This window comes from Beta vulgaris, chromosome 9 (genome assembly GCF_026745355.1).
Source record: "Beta vulgaris subsp. vulgaris cultivar EL10 chromosome 9, EL10.2, whole genome shotgun sequence".
NCBI classification, from domain to species: Eukaryota; Viridiplantae; Streptophyta; class Magnoliopsida; order Caryophyllales; family Amaranthaceae; genus Beta; species Beta vulgaris.
The window spans coordinates 24,008,327-24,026,861 of record NC_079210.1 but is presented as its reverse complement, the minus strand read 5'-3'; the positions used below and the strand labels follow the sequence as shown (position 1 = coordinate 24,026,861).

The 18,535-nt window shown below is 35.6% G+C and overlaps 1 long non-coding RNA gene and 1 other non-coding gene across 2 annotated transcripts; both read right to left on the bottom strand.

The window, feature by feature from the left end:
- Nucleotides 1-4,705: 4,705 nt before the first annotated feature.
- Nucleotides 4,706-8,356, bottom strand: LOC104902806 (uncharacterized). Its single transcript, XR_791392.4, has 4 exons — nucleotides 7,922-8,356; nucleotides 7,419-7,773; nucleotides 7,206-7,340; nucleotides 4,706-5,068 (listed from the first exon to the last, which is right to left on the bottom strand). It is a non-coding gene; the product is annotated as an uncharacterized LOC104902806 (long non-coding RNA).
- A 3,911-nt stretch (nucleotides 8,357-12,267) lies between these two features.
- LOC125493896 (small nucleolar RNA R71) lies at nucleotides 12,268-12,374 on the bottom strand. The gene has a single exon (XR_007270222.1). It is a non-coding gene; the product is annotated as a small nucleolar RNA R71 (small nucleolar RNA).
- Between the last annotated feature and the right edge of the window lie 6,161 nt (nucleotides 12,375-18,535).

The window sequence follows — 18,535 nt, the reverse complement described above, 5'->3', positions numbered from 1 at the left end:
AGGGTTTATAAGAGTGATTGAGGCGTAAATGGGGGGAAGTTGGGCGGGAAATATGTGGCGGCTAAACTCCCGCCAAAGAATATGGCGCTCTTTGGAAATTTTGTAATTCGCGCTTTGGGTCTTTTGCGGCCTCCTTTTGGCAAATTCTGGAGTTGTGGAAATAACTTCACAATCTTTGTGAATTGGGAGTAACCAAAATTAAGGTCAATAGAAATTCATAAAATAAAATTAAAGATAAAAGTAAATCTCTATTATATCACGGTGTCTACTCTTGAAAATACATATATACCTTTAATTTCACAAAGAAATAAATAAGAAAAGTTTTTTTTTTTAATTCAGGGAGTATAAAAAGGAAAGTTCTACATTATAGAAAAAATAAATTAATATATATAAAAAGAGGAAACTCATTATTGAAAATATAAACTGGTGATTAAACAATTTTCAAACAATTATATAAGCAAAAATTTACAGAGATTCTTACTATCTAAACTCTTACTTGCAATAACAATTTTTAATAACATACATTAATAAACCATACAATAATGAAAAAACTTAGAGAATATTCATTATTTTTTATTTTTTAGGTCTCACAATCAGTTGAAATAATAAATAATTAAAGAGATAAACATACGTCATTAGATAATACCAATTTATAATTGCCTAGAAACCTCAATTACCCAGTGAAACTAAATTGAACTACTACTTATAAAATACGTCTACAATATATATGTATTCTTAAATAAATAAAAGACATAACTAGATGAAAAAATTGATTTAAACAGTCCCAACTATGGGCGTCTTGATCGACAAAAACAATCCCAATATGTTTTTATTGTTCAGTCCTAACATTACCCCCCTCTTTACACTGGTGGTCCAAGTCGACTGATGACTTGCTAAAGCACTAAAAAACTCTATTTTCCTTTTTTCTCTTTTTTTTTTTTGACCTGTTTCTTCCACCTCTTCCTTCAGTCTTTTTCTCTCCTCCCTCCTTCCCCCCCCCCCCTTCCCCTATCACCCCTCCTCTTCCCTCTCCCTTCCACCCAAATGACAACCTCTCTCTCACACCCGAAACCCAAAGCCCGCGAAACCCGAAGCACGTGAAGCCCGTGCTACTGGCGCGGTTGTTGTTGCTTGCTGGTGATGGGCCGCGCAAACCTTACTCGCGTCTCTCTCTCTCCCTCTCTTACAGCCGCTGCTTCAGGGGTTGGGGGAAGTCTTTCGGGTGCAGGGGAGGTGGGAGAATGGGAGGGGTTTCGAAGGCAAGTGGATATATGGCGGGGGCAGGGGAATGTTTTAGGACAGGGGAGGGGAAAGAGGATGTGGGGGAAGGGGAAGGTAGTGGAGGGGAAGGGTTCCGAAGCAGGGGGATGCGTGGCAAGGGAGGGCTGACTGGGGAAGGGGAAAGGGGAGGGTAGTGGAGGGGAAGGGGAGGGATTTTGGGGCAGGGGTGGTTGGGGATGCATGGCTGGCGAGGAGTGGCAGGGGAGGGGTAGCTGGGGATGCGTGGCTTGGGAGAGGTGGCAGGGGGCCGGCTGGGGAGGGGTGGCTGGTGGCAGAGGAGAGGAGAGGAGGAAGGAGGGAGAAAGAAGGTTGAAAAAAAAATATGGCAAATTACTTGCTACAGCAAGTTTTTTTACCTACTAGGACTACTATTGTAAAACACCTTTCAAAGTTGGGATTGAACAATAAAAAACGATAGTTGGGACCGTTTTTTGTCAGGACGCCCATAGTTGGGACTGATTAAATCAATTTTTCCTAACTAGATTATTATTTGAAAGTAGAGTTATTGAATTATCTACCAAATACAAGATAACATATCCGCACCCGATGTAGTCCTTTTTGAAAAGTTACTTTTTCAACACTTTGATGTTAAATATTAATATTATTATATCGCATGCATATAGTGCTAGTATTAAATACCTTAGCGCATCGTTTAATACTGAAACTAGTTATTAGGTCCGGGCTATACCCCGGGTAAGAAAAAATTTCATTTATTATTATTGTACTTTAAAATGATAACACTAAATATAACATGATTTAGTGGTAAAAATATTATTATATGAACTTGAGGTCACGAGATCAAAACATTTACCATGCAATATCTAATTTTTTATTGTATATGGATTACATGAACTAAAACACTACAGGGAGAGCGCCACGTGGCACATTTCCTTATTTAGGAACGCCTTTTGATTGAAAAAAATTCATTTATTATTATTGTACTTTAAAATGATAACACTAAATATAACTTGGTTTAGTGGTAAAAATATTATTATATGAACTTGAGGTCACGAGATCAAAACATTTACCATGCAATATCTAATTTTTTTTTATTGTACATGGATTACGTGGACTAAAACTCTCCCGGGAGAGCGCCACGTGGCACATTTCCTTATTTAGGAACACCTTTTAAGATATTTACTAGTATTGGACTCGGACATTGCCTCGGATTTCTATTATTTTTCGCATTTTATATGCATTTTTTTCCCATTCCCATTAAAGTATATTTAGGAAAACTCAACATTTAAAAGGTACAAATATAATAATGTGTACAGTTAAAGCATGATTAAAAGTTGGTTGAGATGGTAATTGTGCCATGTATAATAACAAAAGGTCACGGGTTCAAATCTTATTGCAAGCTAATTTTACTTTTGTTTATTGACATGACTTATGTACACATTGGACAATTCTAGTAGCAACATAGGTGCCACGTGGCGTGTATACATTGTCACACATGCCTTTTAATATATTTACTATTTTTTGCCCGAGTGATGTCTAGGGTCAGTTACAATAAACAAATATATTCTTAGTTTTTATTTCATAATTTATTTTGCTACTCTTCGTATTTTTGTCCATTAAGAAATTGAAAAATTCACGTCACGACGTGATAAGTAAAAAATATTTGAAAACTTTGAGTTTGAAAACAATACCTTAATTAAGGAAGTGTTTGGAAACTTGTATTTCATTTCAAATAATGGAATTAAAATCTGGAATTTAAAGTTCGTATTTCAATTCATAATCATTGTTTTGTAAAGGGTGTTTGATAGAGGAAAGAGAAATAGAGTTTTAATAGAGGAGAGAGAAAAAGTATGGGCTTACTAAAGGAGAGAGAAATAAATATTAGAAAGAGAATGAGGGAAGTTGGGATATAGATACTCATGGAGTTGGGATATGTATGAGGAGAGAATTTCAAATGACAAGATAATAACTTGAATTTTAAATTCTACTAATATAGACTTTTGATAAGAATTTGGACAAATTCCATAATTTCAAATTCCATGCCATCCAAACAATAGATTATTAGATTTCATCCAAATGCAGAATTTGAAATGAGATATTGCTATCGAAACACATATAGCATAAAAGGAATTGTGGTAAGAGAATATGACATCAATATTACTTTGTAAGTTACGTAATAAGAGTGTTAAAATGTACTCACTCCCTTTTTTTTAATTGCAATATTTTCCTTAAATGATTTTCTGTTTTTAATTGCTACATTTTTCTTATTTGGGGTTCTTGGCCCACCATAAAGTAATACTTTTATATTTGTTCTTCTCTTTTTCCACCCAAAAATACTACCTTTTCACCTTTTCTCATTATTTTACATTAAATGCATCAAAAAGTATATTCCAAAAAGCTTGAAAGTGACATTGCATAAATTATTGTGCATACAACAATGTAGCAATAAAAAAATGGAGGGAGTATATGCTTATTAAGTCTTGTTAGTTAACTACAATTATTATAAGACGTTATCATATTTTATTTGAAATATTGCACAACAAAGTCATAGTGTATTGATGGTGAAACTCTTACTTTTCATTTTAAAGGTCACGTGTTCGATACCTTGCACTTACAATTTTTTATTGACAAATCTTGAGGAGTACACATGAACATAAAGCATTTGCATTAGCAATTGGAGGAAAATGCCATGTGGCACATAGACTTTCTTTCGCATGCCTTTTAATATATTTGTATAGATTATCAAATTACTTTTAAACTTGTATAATGTTGCATTGATTTATAAATTATTTTGATTATATAATACCCTCTTCAATCTCTATATCTATTTGTTCTTCCTATTTTGACTTTTTCTTAACTCTATGAATGATTCCAAATATGAAGAACTAAAAGGAGCGGAGGTATAACAGATAGATAAAAATGAATTGTATCAAATTTTAGTGCAATTTTTCGGAAAAACATTTTTTTTCTTCATCTTGTTCTTAAGAACAAAACTTTATTACTACATAATTGACATTAAGTAACATCCAAAAAGTGTTACTTAAAGTGCTAAAAGTGTTAAATTGAATAATAAGTAATACTTTTTTGGGTGTTACATCTGCCCGTGTTACTTATGCTTTTAGGTAACACTTTTGAAAGCCTATAGTAACACTTCAACAAATGTTACTTTAAATTGGTTTATGTAACACTATTAATACCTAGCGTTACGCTTTTAAAGTGTTACCAAAAACTTTTACGTAACACTTTTTATATCATTAGTAACATCTTATAGTGTTACCATTAATATGTAGTAACACTTTATTCAACATTACGTATCACTTTTTATCATCTAATGTAGCATGTCCTGCGTATTAGGTAACACTTTTTGCCATCTCTTGTAGCACCTTGTGGGTAATTAAATAACACTTTTCATCATTAGGATATATATCTATATTGAAAATAAAAATACTAATATGAAAATACAAAATTGATATATAAATTGGCAATTATATTATAATAATGATATAATTTTATACACTTATTCGTGTTATTTTCATAGATAAACTAATGAAAAATAATATTATGCTCAATACAAAATCTAAATCATCCAACAAGCAACATAGTCATGATAATCTAAAACTAGATCTAATAGTCGTATATCTCTTCTCCATCTTCCATCATCTCGCCATATGCATGCATTTTCCTAGCGGCCTCATTTTGAATTTCTTGCAAATCCTGCTCTACATGTTCCGTTTTCGAGCTTGGATGACGTATCTTCACTAGACTTGCTACTGGTGTTTGAGAGATACTTGCACTATTTTTAAGCATGGCAGGAATTTTGTGCTGAAATCTATAAAACTGAAAATTACAACAAACTACAAAGAATTTATCAAGTTAATTAAATACTAATTCACAAACTGAATATCAACCTTTCTAGAATGACACCTTAATGTTATGCTCTTTTCCTTTGTCATTGCCAATAGTGGACTAGTTGTTCACAATCTTCAACTATTCATTCATTGTTAACCGACTTCTAAAATTATTCTTACTCTTGCATGTTTGTTTTGTGCCCTTCATTGATTGAATGATTCATAAGCCATAGAATCAACCCCCATTTCTTGCATTTTTAGTTTATTTTCCGCTATATCCTCCTTCGTTTATATTTCTCGTGATCCGTCATCTAGATCTTATACAAAACAAAGTTATAAACTTATGCACACTACAAGTAGAGACATGTGAGGAAAAAGAACAACTCTAGATGAGCACATGATGCTCAAAGACTAAACATTACCTTCAGTAGATAGTGAAGAGATTTATTTTCAGTTGAAATAAAATTGGCAACAGGGAAAACAAATCCATTGTGTGGCTAAGAAATTGAAGGTTACTCCAAGAGTGTCTTTAAAAAAAATATATATTGCAATAAGGGTTATACAATATTCACCACAAAAAAAGAGAGTAGGGAATCTAAAAAAAGGAGGAACCACACAAAGTATATCACTGTCAAACTGCTCATACAACTACTTTTCACATCTTTCATATCTCGTTTCAGACCAATTACATACAATCATAACAGAATTTAGATCTTACTTTTGATTCACATCATAAAAGTTTATGTATGTGCTAAAATCTTATTTGTAAACCTTAGTTCAGATTCATTAAAAATTAAGGCAATGACAAACTGGATTTTATATGAATTAGATATCTCTCTGTCTCTATCCCTATTCTAGTTTCACTTGAGTTCATTAAATAAAATTGCTTGTTGCTAGCGGCTGCATTCATTTCAAATTAATGCAAGACAAGCACAACAATCTATAGTACATCCATACACCAAGCCACCTATCAAGCTAACTTATGAGAGAAAGCAACTAATGGGTAACATGGTCATTGTGGACAGTGGAGCTAATACTAATGGTGTATCTAGAAAATATATTATCTGGAGGCACCAATTGGTTGGTTTAATTAAGATTAGTATATAAATGTGATATGATGTGAATCTAACTACATTAAAGCTACTTGTAAATTACGTATCTCCAGTTTACCAACCACTGGCCAGTACCCTAGAGGGAAGGAGTCTCAATGATTTTTGGAGCTTCAATGGTATATACTATATACTACAAATAATAAAGTTGGCTAAGATGCACTGATTTTCAATAGTAAAAACCATAGAAATATTTAACTATAGACAATATAATAGTGTCATTCCAATAAACCCCATTAGTAGTTGTTTAAGGATTTAGGATGATCCTAATCATTAGGAATTTTTTTTTTAGCAATGATCAGATCATCTCCACCTGTTTATTCTCTAAAAAAAGAAACAATACAAATAAAAGAGAAAAAAATACCTCTAGCAAGAGCTAAAAGTTCAAATAGGAAGCGAAACCATATACAAGGCTGTTGTTACAAGAACAATGACAGAAACTCTATCAAGAATCAGCCATGCATTAGCTACAAAATTGTGAAAAATTGAGCTTGCATTTGTAACTCTATCAAGAATCTTAGCAAAGAATTTTTCTTCCTCTTCAAAAGTCATCTATTATATGAAGATAATATATAATTCATGGTCTAAGTAGTATGCCATGAACCATAAAATAAATATTTTAGGTAATTTGCTCTGTGGTCATTGAGAGCACCTCTTATGGAGTTTAGAGTATGCAGACATCTCAATTATGATAATCTTTTCTCTTTTGGGTTTATTGGATTGCATTGTGTTTTTCAGGATCAGAACCCCACTATCACTATAACTTAGCCTTAGGTACTTACTGATACAAAGTCAATAAGTAATATTTACGATTATTTATTTCATAATCTATCACCAACACGAGTTAAACTTGACAAAGTACACCAACAATTAACAATACTAACAATTAGTATACATAACAAATCAAAAATTGATAAATTGAATAAGAATATAATCAATTAAAGCACTCAATTAATAAAAAACAATCAATTAAAATTAGGTCAAAATTAAGTTAAGGTTAAAGGCTTACTTGATTTTGAAAATCGGAGAATAGGTTAGAGGGCGTAAAATCACCACTGGTGGATGGCAGTTGTTTCTGTGGTGGTGCACTGTGCTAGTGTTGCAATATAGTTTCTAATCGTGGTGTCAACTCTTCAACAGCTTCCTGTTCAAGGAAAGCACCAATGAGATTGAAGGTAACACCAAAAATTTGTGAAAAGGACCAAAAAATCACAGCACGAACCTCTTCAAGTGTCGTAAAAGCCGAACAAGCAACTTCCTGGACACGTTTGTTTGTGTCCAATATTCTTCGTAGAAGACCCATCAGTACCTTCTCGAATTGTTCATTACCTTTTTCATTGCTAATATTCTGCAATTGCATATACCTCTAATTAAATGCAAAATTCTGAAGTATATCTTAGAAACATGTTCAGAACAATTTCACTTCAAAATTCTGAATATCGCAATAATGGCTGATTCATTTCCACCGTCGAAACGCCGTCGTAGAGACCAGTGAGGGTCCTTGCCAAGACGACGCCGTCGAATTTGAAGGAGTTGTCGTTGTCGTCTTTGCTCTTGGTGCTGGCCAAACTTGGTAACTAATAACAATAAACAGAAATTCTAATCTAAGGCAAATTAAGATTATAATTTACAAGAGCATTGGAATTACAATACACGATACTAGAACAAGAATTAGAAATTTTGTAGAAGAAACTGAAATTAAGAAGTTGAAGTTCTGAATAATACCAGTTATATTGTTGAGCAAAAGTTTTCATTAATGGCGGAACTTCGCCGTCATGATTTGAGAGGTGCGCTGCCACAAAGCTCTCTACCTCAATTGAGAAATAGTTTCTCATATATACCCCATACGCCTGGCTTTCTTTTTTCTTATAATTTATTTTCAATTCGACGAATCTCTATTATATAAGGCAACACATGGGGGACACCAAAAAATAGAAAAAAAAAAAAAATAGAGACATAACTAACTCTCTCATTTGAATAAAAAAGGAGGAAAGTAGGACATTTAAAGTAAACATCAATTTTTTGAAAAAACAAAATGTAAAGACGGTTTTTCTACTCCGTAAAAAAAAACGGTTTTTCTACCCAATTAATTTTATTTTCTACTTCACATGCTATCGCACGCATTGCGTGCATGTAAGACTAGTTTATTGTATGACACCCCAACCCAAACAACTGAATGATGTATATTTAAAAGTATTTGGGCTTGTGTTTTCATCAACTATATTCAAATGCACACAATGCGTATTTCAATCTATTAAAAAAATATAATAGTTGTAATATCAACATTAGATTTTAAAATACGAAAAAAATTAAAAGTACGTTAGATATTTTAGGTGGACATCAAATTCCTCAAGAGTTAGCTCATATAATAGAGATCATAAGGGTTTTTGTTTACGTACTTTGGGCTTCATAAACGAGGCAGCTAGCCAGCTATAATTATAAGTTCGGTGATACAAGAGAGATAGAGAACGAGTGTTCTAACCATTTTTCTCAATTCTCATTTAACACCATCATCTCCCATACCTTTTATTATGCAACTTGTGCAGCTCTTGTCTCCAAACTCCAATAGGAGATGCAAGAGATTTTGGGATTTGTAATTTTAAGCTCTTGAAATCACTTTATGGGCTTAAACAAGCACCAAGACGGTGGTTGCAAAGATAAGCACTATTCTAAAAGATAATGGGTTATCTCGGTCTCACAAAGTAAGATAAATCCACAGTCACTACTATCTTGACTTATGTAAATGACTTAATCTTGACTAGGAACAACATGGAAGACATTGAAGCTGCTAAAGAAGTTTTAAACTCTAAGTTCAAGATGAAGGAGATGGGTGAACTTAGATACTTCTTAGGATTGAAGTTGACAGGAGCGAACAAGGCATCTTTCTTTCACAAAGAAAGTATATTGCAGATCTTTTAAGTGAGTATGGGCTTAGTAATTAGAGGCCTTTGAAGCTTCCCATGGATGCACATGTAAAGCTACTCTCCACCTCTGGTGATCCATTAACACGACCCGAGACTTATCAAAGACTCATAGGGAAGCTAATCTATGTCACTCTCACTATGCCTGACATTGTATATATTGTGCATGTTCTAAGCCAATTCATGCATCATCCAACTTCTGCTTGTTTTTAGGCTGGGAAGAGAGTCCTAAGGTACCTAGCAGGGTCTACTACTCAAGGAATCTTACTTGCTGCCAGATTTGCTGCACAACTTCATGCTTATTGTGATAGTGATTGGGCTGGATGCCCCAACACAAGAAGATCTACAACTGGTTTTTGCATTATGGTAGGGAAATCACATATTGCTTGAAAGTCTAAAAAATAAACTATTGTTGCTAGATCAAAAGCCGAGGTTGGATACAGATCATTAGCTATGAGTGCTTGTGACGTCATGTGGGTAAAACAATTATCGAAGAAAATGGGACTCAAGCATCTTGGCACCACATCCATCTTCTGTGAGAATCAAGCATCTTTGGCCATGGCTACAAATCCAGTTTAACATGAAAAGACTAAATATGTTGGCATTGATTGCTACTTCATCAAAGATCAAGTTAAGGAAGGGTTGATGAATCCTACTTACACTCCTACAACTCAGCAAGTAGCTGACATACTTACTAAGGTGTTAAGCACTTATCAACAACAGTTTCTCTTGTCCAAGCTGGGTGTTCAGAATTTATCTTCCACTCAGCTTAAGGGAGAGTGATAAATCCCATCAACCTTTCATCAGACTAGTAGTGCTGTTAGACATCTCCTGTAATTAATGTGTCAGGGTAGTGGTGTCCTAGGTGTGTTATTCTCTTTGGCAGTGAGCCAATAATGAGCTATAGTTATTGAAAGTTTTTTTCTTGTAGTAATGATATGTCTATTTTATATAGAGATTTTATCTCCGTCCCTCATTCATTATTGGTCTTAATTGCGCTCTTCGGAGCCATTTTTACTAGTAATGTGGTCCTTGTAGTGTGTTTGTATTTTCAGATTGATCATTATAGGAATTAGAACATTTTAGTGCATTTCCTACTCATTTATATTACTACAAGATATGATGTACTTTCGAGAGCACGAGCATTGAGTTGGAAGAGTTCTGAAACAAAGTGAATAATAAAAGAAGTATAAAAATGACTCGAGTCCACTCTTTTGATTATCCCTCAAGTTATACAAATCTAAATAGAGTGATTTAAATTGTGTTAGATTCTATATTTCAAGAGCTTTCCAACGAGTGGTCACTTGCCTAATTCCGACGAATAACGAAGAAGTTATGGCGTTTTGAAGATTGAGATTTTATGCAGGTTGACGACCGTCCAGCCGGGCGAAATACGCCCCGGTTACTTGGAAGCCCTTACTTAGCCAAATTTCATCGTTTGGAGAAGATTTTGATAAAAATAAAATATTTTGTTGCGGGCCCGATCGGGCGGAATCTCGCCCGACCGGACGGGGAGCTATTTCCTATTCTACGGTTTATGACCTGACAACCACTCGGGTTCGTTGGGCGGGGCGCTTTTAAGGTTTTCGAAGCGCGTGTTACGCCAGTTTTTTGATGGATATATAAATACTTATCTTTTCAGAATTAAAAGACTACGTTTTATTATTAGAGTTTCGACTTTTAGTTTCTAAGCACTTTTTATTTACCTAAGAACCCTAGTATTGCTTTTTCTCATTTCTATTCGTTGAACTTTGAATAGAAGTGTGGATTTCTCAAGATTGTTTCTACAATTGGTATTCTTTCTCTTTCCTTATTATTCTTGTTTAGTTCTTGATTGTTTATTCATCATGTTTACTTATTTTACCATGAGCATGTTTGTTTCAAATATGATTGAGTAGTTTATTTCTAGGGTTTAGGGGATCCATGATCAATTATGAAGGGATGTTTATAAAGTATTGATATTTGATGATGTTTGTTGATTCCTATTGGAGGTATTATCTCTATTCAATCTAATTTGGCAGATTTGATTGTTATAGTATTGCAATATTAGGTTATGCGTCGAGAGGTATAAACTTGATATTAAGGCTAGTTTCAATAGGTAGTTTTGGTATTAATAAATTGCGAGAGCCTGTAAATATCATTCTATGGTTGATTTTGATTTGAGAGAACAAACCAACCTGTTTAACTGCATTATTAACGATTGATTGTTGTGTTTCATCTTGGAATTATCGTTCATTGGTGAACCCATACACTAGGCTTTTTATTATTGATATTCTTGATTTAGTTATTGTTCAGTTTAGCGTAATAACCAACAACACTCGTTCCCTATAATCTAGATTTGATTGACAATTAGGAAAAGAACACTGTTGTTCCCCGTGGATTCGACCCTACTTCCCTGACTACTATTTGTTAGAGGACTTTAGGATTACTTTTGATTAGGTGATACGACTTTAACCTGTCAAAAATTTGGTGCCGTTGCCGGGGAATAACGGTTTTGATCCATTTTATTTAATTGTCTAAGAGTCTAGATTATATATTCCTGTCTCAAATAACACTTGTTCTTTGGGACAAATGTCTTAATTGTTTATTCTTTAGTTCGTCTATGTGCAGGAGTTTGAGTTCAGGTGGCTTCCCATTTGATCCTGAAATTGTAAGATCCTTTCATAGACAGAAGAACTTCTTCAAACAGTTGCGGGATAATTCAGGGGGAGATACACCCTTGGATTTTAACTCTGATTCTAAAAATATTGTTTCTACTACTCCAACAGAATCAGAGATGGCTCAGAGACTTACTGACTTTTCTCATCCTTCCTGACTGAAATTTCCAAGAGTAATCAAATACCCGATATCGAAGCTATTAATTTTGAGATCAAACCTGCATTGCTGAACATGGTCGAAAGGAAACAATTTGGTGGTGGACCTCATTAAGACCCTAATCTACATTATCATCAGGACTTCTCCCAATATTGTTCTACTATTAAGCAGTAGGGAGTAACACAAGATCAAATTCGGGAGCTTCTTTTCCCATTTTCACTTCGAGATAAGGCAAAGATGTGGTACAATGGGATTAATCGCACCACTGTTGGAGACTGGAATACCTTAGCCTTATTAGCTTTCTATAGGAAGTACTACCCTCCAGAGAAGACTGCTAGGTTGCGTAGTCAGATCACAAATTTCACCCATGATAACGACGAATATTTACATGAGGCTTGGGAAAGATTCAAGGACCTCCAGAGAGAATGTCCCCATCATGGTCTACAAAAAATGGTTGCTAGTTCAGGGATTTCACAATGGTTTGGGGAACAACTCGAGACTTATTCTTGACTCTGCAGCAAACGGGAGATTCATGAAACTAGAAATTGATGTTGCACATGACTTAATCGAGGAGATGGCCATCATAACTACCAATATGATAACCTTCGAGGACTAGCTAACAAGGGAGGCAAGCATGAGATTGATTCTATATTCCTATAGGGTGCACAAATGAATGCCATAAATAATAAGCTCGACAATATGCAACTCTCCTCTCCCGCGAGTGTTGTTGCTTTAGGTACTACATCTGCGATCTTGTGTGACAACTGTGGAATAGTTGGACATTGGTCACAGGAGTGTCGGAGTTTGCTCGAAAAATTTAATGTCTTTCAATCATATCAACAGAACAACCCATACTCCAACACATACAATCCAGGATTGAGCAATCATCCGAATCTGTCATACAAGAGCAATAATGTCCTAAATCCTCCTGCGCCACAGGCACAACAAATGAACTAGAGGTACTACCAACACCCTTCTTAACACCCCCTGGTTTCTCTAGACCATCTTTCAATCCATCTTAACAAGCCCCTCCTGCCGATCCCATGATGGTTGAGATGAGAAATATGATGTTGCAAATGGAAAAAGAGAGACAAGCTGACAAGGCACAAATTGAGTCAATTCTAGCTCACAACAAGATATTGGAGAACCAGTTGGCGCAGTTGGCCACTTCGAACTCTACTCGACAACAAGGTGCTCTTCCAGACAACCTGTTCAGCCAACAGACTCAGCAAACGCCATCACTCTCCGCAGTGGTTCTCATTATAATGGACCACCCATGTCTACTGATGATATTGTTAGTGTGAGGCACGATGGGGAACAGGTCCAAGATGAATCTGAAACTGAAAAGGATAACTCTAAGCAAGCGACTGAACATGGGGAGACAATTGAAGCCAAAAATCCTAATATAGAGGTTCCTCCTATCAAACTTCCTTTTCCCAATCGTTAACTCAAAAGTAAGCTGGACAAGCAATTGGGTAAGTTTTTGGAAGTCGTCAAGAATGTTCAGGTAACAGTCCCTTTCACAGAATTAATTACTCAAGTGCCCGCCTATGCAAAATTCATGAAAGCTACTTGACTAGAAAGAGGGCTTTCAATGAGGTGGAGACAATTTCATTTACTGAGGAATGTAGTGTCTTTTTACAAAATAAATCTCCACCAAAGTTTCTCTATTCCCTATCACATTGGTAGACTATTCATTGATAAAGCATTTTCTGATTTGGGTGCTAGTGTGAGTGTTATGCCATTATCTGTTTCCTTAAAAATTAAATATAGGAAGTCTGAAAGTTACCAATATTACTCTACAAATGGTCGACCGTTCTATTAAATACCCCCTAGGTATTCTGAAAGATGTGCCTGTTAGAGTAGCTAAATTTTTTATTCCCATTGATTTTGTTGTGCTTGACATGGAGGGAGATACGCAAATTCCAATTATTTTGGGTCGGCCATTCCTTCATACTGCAGGTCCAGTAATTGATGTGAAAATGGTAAGCTTACACTATCTGTAGGAGATGATGAGGTCACTTTTAATCTGAGTACCGCTTTAAAGACTCACAAAAAGACAATTGGGTATAGCACTGATGACTTGACAGGACTAAGCCCCAATGAGCATCAAGTTCCTCTAGATGAGGGCCATTTCCCTAGCATTCAAGTCCAACAAGGGTTAGACAAGGTGGTAAAGAAAGCAGTTACGAAACTGCTGGATGCAGGTTGATGGACAACTGATGTCCATGTCCCTTTCCTTTCCCTTGTTACAATGAGGTCATTGCCAAGTTCAGCTTGGGGGAGGATTTCTGTAAGTATTGCCTTTCTTTTACTGCTTTCTAATTTAGTTTAATTAATTTAATTGCTTTACAAAAATCATAAAAAAAAATGAAATATTGCTGAAAAAAATACCAAAAATACGAGTTGAATATGAATGGATTGATTGCTTCTCTGTACCCTGAACTGTGCTTTGAAAAATGTTTTAACTCAATATACTGGATAGTTGGGCACTTGTGATTGTATTGTTGTAATGTGATCCCTGATTGCTTTGATCTTGAGTTGATTTTGATGATAAAGCGCCTACTTTGACTGCATGCTTGAACTGGTTAGACTGTGAGGATTCATTTTTGCCTATGGATTTACGTTAAAATCCAATCTACTCTTATGTTTTAGTTCCTCGTAGCATTCAGATCTTGATTTTGGCAATGTACTCGTTGATTTCTGGTGACTTTGGACACAAGTTGTGATAGAGGCGTTCCTTTGTTTAATTTTAAGCCTCAGAGTTATTAAATGAATTAATTTTCCTCCTAGCCCTGCTGAGCCTAATGACTTTTTATTTTGATATTGAGCCACATTGCACTCCCTGAGCCTTCACAATGATTATTGCCCCAAGCCTAGCTTGGGGGAGCATTTGTTAGGATAACACTATGATGTGTGGTTGATTCTATGGGTTAGTTGGAAATAATGTTTATGTTGCTACAAAGAAAAGAAAGAAAAATAAAAAAATAAAGTGAAAAATGATATTGAATAATAATAAAAAGTAAATGTGACCCGACGCAGCGACGCAATGATTCGATGACGTGATGCCATCTTACATGATGACGAAGTAAATGTGACCCGAAGACACAGTGAAGGACGCGAGATTGGAGCAGAGCATTAAGGGGTAACAGTCCAGCTAAATAAGGAAGGAGTGTTATGAGCCATAAATTCAGCCGTTAAAGAGCACAAATCAAGACGTTGGAGCGTAAGCATAGAAGATCTCCCATGATTGAAGCGCGAAGTTCATGTAATAATTAGTGAATTCATTTTTGTATTCGTTGAGAAAAAGCCAAGGAAAAAAGAGGGCATATAAAAGGGAGAGAGAGGTCATTGACAAGTTTTTTACGCAACATAATTGGAAGAGCACTAGAGAGAACTTAACATTCTTGTAATGACAGTAAGTCACTAAGAAAGATAGTGAACTATATTAGTTTGGTGGATCTCCAACCACCCGCGGTTTTTTTACCCACCTTCATTGGGGTTTTCCGCGTCACCATTTCTGTGTGTTCATCCCCTTTGATCCCCTTTGCATTCTTTTGTCGCGTTGTCTTTGACATAATCTGGTTAAATAGTCCCAAAACTTTAATTTCGTCGTAAGTGATAAATTTTAGCATAAACAATTTAGCGCCCACCGTGGGGTGTAACCAGACCATCTACTGTTCAAAATCTATCAAATGGGAGAAACACCTAACCTCGAGGAAATGCAGAGACAATACGAACAAATGAGAGCAGAAATGCTCTAAATGAAGCAAGCTAATGAGCGGCTAGCTACCGACTTTACGACGTCGCAGGAGAGGATCTAAAAATTGCAAGAAGAGTTAGCATCGTCCAAAGCTTCGAAGGTCCGACGTCGTGCTAATCTGAACGACATCCCTTTGATGGGGAATCTTTCCGAGTCAGATGATGAGGAGCTTGAAAACGACGAAGAGCCCGAGGATGAAGAGCCCTTGAACAATGAAGAGAATGACCAAGGCGAAGGAGAAGCGAATCTTATGACAAAACGCATGGCCCAGATCGAAAAGCAAAATAAGCGCTTGATGAAGCTCATGTCCCAGCTCCCTGGGCCCCAACGCCAGGCATTGTGGAGCATCAACCTGCCTACCCTAGCTGCTAGTTATGATGGTTCAACCAATCCAGGCGAGCATGTCGCGCAATACAAGCAGCGGATGTGGCAAGCGTCAATTCCTTGGCATTTGGTAGAGGCCTGCATGTGCAAGTCTTTTGGAGCCACGCTCACCGATCCCGCTCTCAAGTGGCTCGGATCTCTCAGGCCAGGAAGCATTGGCAATTTTTCCACCCTAGTCAATAAGTTCTATGAGAAGTTCGAAGGCAGTCGTAGCCTAGAAAAGCAGACGAGCGACCTATATGGCATCGTTCAAGGACCTAAAGAATCTGTTCGCGATTATTATAATCGCTTTAACAAAGAAATGATTAGCATTAAAGATCTTGATACTAAGACTGCTATTGAATGTTTCAGGAAAGGATTAATCTTGCGATCAAAGCTATACAACCGTTTGACGCAGTACCCGTGCCAGACGTTCGAGGAAGTCAAGTCACGAGCGTTAGCACAGATGAGATTGGAGGAAGACGATGCCATCCTCAACATGGTCGGGCCTAAATCTACCGCAAGTGTACGGATCAAGTACTGTAAATATAGGGTGAGCAAAGTATCGTATCCACAAGGAGGTCTACTCAAGTACCAAATGAAGAAACTAAAATATTATTTAGACAACGGAAATAAATAGAAGAGTAGTACTAAAACTATAAATAATAAAATCACAAACTAATAAAAACGATAAACAAGTAAGAGACGTAGTTCTAGGTTTCGGGTTTCACCAATTACTCTCTATAATGATATTAAATTTATCGGTAGGGTTGAATAAATATGACATAACAATGATCGAATTACCAATAGTATGTTATCTCCTCTCCCAAGGTAGAAAACGTATATTTAAATCAATATTATGTCTACTCTCGTGATCACAATAAATTGAAATAAACTCATTAAGAATAGGAATTCAATAAGATCACCCCAAGTGTATAACTATTCCTAAAATTATACTACTTGACGTTTAATAATCCCACGAACTAGTATTGAACGTTCACTCCCGCTAATAATACAATACCTTAAACATACAATTAATTGGCCAGATTAAGAGTACGAATTAAAACAAGATTATCAAATTGCAATCATATAAATCAAACCCAAACAATATAATTCAAATCATTGATAGAAAATAAAAGATTACATCCCTAACCTAGAACAAGGGAAATTAGCCAGACATGGAGATTAAGAAAACACAACCAATGATGATTAACATTGTTAATTGCATAAACTTAAATAGAGAAAAAAAACTCTAATTTCGGAGTTGGACGATGCCCAATGTTGATGCCTGAGCTACTGCTTCTCCGTACTCGCGAGTTGCTGCTGTTCTCGTTCCTCTCTTTCGTCCGTCTGTGTGCTGCCTTCTCAAGCTCGTCCTCCGTAGGTGTCCAAGCTGCTGCCCTCTGTTCTCCTCTTTTATTTCGTGCCTCTAATGAGGGTTTTTTTCTTTTTTAACCTCTTTTTTCTTGTGTGCCGCCGCTTTCCCTATTAGAATAGGTGTTGGGGCTTTATGAGATAATGGGTTTTTTCAACCCATTATTCTATTTCTTTTTTATTTTCTTATGGATGTTGCAGCACGTAAGTCTTTGCTTGAAGTCTCATGGGTTTTAGGAATTATTATACTTCATCTTGTATTATGGGCCATAGTTGTATTTTATTTCCTTGCACTAGCAAGAATAACCTGTAAATAGAATAAAGATAGACTTTTTAATTTTCTTTTCCAAATATTCCATAACACAAGCATATTAGAGTACTATTAATTAATATTGACCCATTAAGCTTAAATAGTAAAACTCCTAATAAGACCTTAAAATCTATATAAACACGTAATTTATACTCCAAAATAGAATTAGAATGATATAATAAAGTTCATAAAATATGAACTTATCAACTCCCCCACACTTGAGATTTGCTAGTCCTCGAGCAAATAATAATATAAACCGTATAACAAATCTCAAAATTCATCCAATTATATTATATTATCACAATCAACCAGAATGGATCAAAATATGATATTACGGTACAAAACAAGATTTAGCACCCTCATTAACCAACCATTCTTACCGCTTCTTTTCCCCAAACTTGATTCCACCCTAGGGATGCTCAACCATTTTAGCTCATGCTTCTCTTCCATTTGATGACCCTCGTCAAGACTTGCACTAAATCTAACCCTTCATCTTTTATTGAACAAAAGTGCATAAAGATCAAAAGGACTTTTATATGGTTATAATGGGGCTAGGTTTAAGGGTGTGGAAATATTTGGGAATGTGGTGGTAATAATGCCAAGCTAAAGGAGCAGGTAAACAATGAACACACATAACCTTTCGAAGTAAAGATCATATTTAACTCCCACTAAACACTTATGTATCACCAACCATACTTATATGTATAAACGATAATCCCTTATTTCTTTTTTTTTTTTTTTTTTTTTTTTTTTTTTTTTTAAGTGTGAGCAATCTCAAAATCATGCGGTCCATC